Raw genomic sequence first — 1184 nt, 5'->3', positions numbered from 1 at the left:
TTGTGACTCGCAGTCGCAAGGCTGCAAAATCGAGCAGCGAACGACTTGCCTGCGCGTCGTCTGCCACTTCTTTCGTGCACGGTAGGGACAGGCTCACTGGCTCTCCGAAGAGCGCGGCCGCATACTCGCGTGTTCGGGGTAAGAGTGGATCACCCTGTACATACGCTTTGGTTTTTACAATACGGCCTTCGTACTACCTCCTTTTTGCTGCGCCGAGACCGCGTCTGTCAGCAGCGCGACTCTCCCGTCGCACGTGCACACGAAGCTAGCAGGGCGTCTGCTCCGGCGGCGCCGCGAGTTTCCGCTGCTCGCCGCTGCGGCGCTGGCGTCGCGCTCCCAAACTTGAGCTTGGCGGCGTCGCGCGGCGGCCAAAGCGAAAGAAGAAACTGAAAATAGGAGAAAGAAGAGCGGAGAGGAGAAAGAAAGAGATGACAGAGGGCGCCTCAACGGCTGGAACTTCGCCAACATTTCGAGGCGTTTCTTCCTCATTTAAAAAACTGTGCCTGGTTAAGGCACTGTAAATAAAAAAGTGAATAAAGATCTCGCGCTCAGTCACGTCCTAAACATATATGTTTAAAGTTAGCGCTTCATACGTTTACTGTCCGGATTTTAATCAACTCATGAGACAGTACTCCCTGGCAACGGTATGGCGGTCGAAAGCAGTAGTGGGTTTGCCTACCCTTGCAGTGTTCCGATGTCAAACTCGTGCTGAGGTGGCCCTGATCATCGAGGGGGGCGCCTCCGGGGCGAGGCGTGGGCATTGCACTGAGCCTGCGCTGACCTCTGCCACTCTCTTGTCGTGAGCAGATGGAGCACTAAATTTTTGGTAGTGTGGGCTCGCGTGCGCGCGGCCCCCTAATCATTAAATTCAAAAATCAGAATTAATACAACTAGGCTATCGCCTGAGAGGAGTTGTAGCCGCCGGTCGTCGAGATATTAAAAGCTAACAGTCATAAGTGCCATTTTGGAACAACAGTGGACACCTCTATCGTGCTGTAAGCTACGTGGCGGTAGTGACAGCAGTGCGCCATTTTAAGGAAAGGATGTGCGCATAACTGGCTCCCTAGGTCAGTGGGCGCCTCAATCGCGCTTATAGGTACGTGGAGTGAGGAGAGTGAGAAATGTGGGCTGCATGCGGTAGCTCCGAGAACGGTGAACCAACTCTCGCTCTCAACCATTAACTG

General features: G+C 54.1%; 1 non-coding gene across 1 annotated transcript; it reads left to right on the top strand.

Moving 5' to 3' along the window:
- Nucleotides 1–694: 694 nt before the first annotated feature.
- On the top strand, nt 695–858 carry LOC149358044 (U1 spliceosomal RNA). The gene has a single exon (XR_016291992.1). It is a non-coding gene; the product is annotated as a U1 spliceosomal RNA (small nuclear RNA).
- The last annotated feature ends 326 nt before the right edge of the window (nt 859–1184 follow it).

Source organism: Amblyomma mixtum, chromosome 3 (assembly GCF_055824585.1).
Source record: "Amblyomma mixtum isolate Tamu chromosome 3, ASM5582458v1, whole genome shotgun sequence".
In the NCBI taxonomy this organism is placed as follows: Eukaryota; Metazoa; Arthropoda; class Arachnida; order Ixodida; family Ixodidae; genus Amblyomma; species Amblyomma mixtum.
This window is presented reverse-complemented; position numbering and strand designations above follow the sequence as displayed.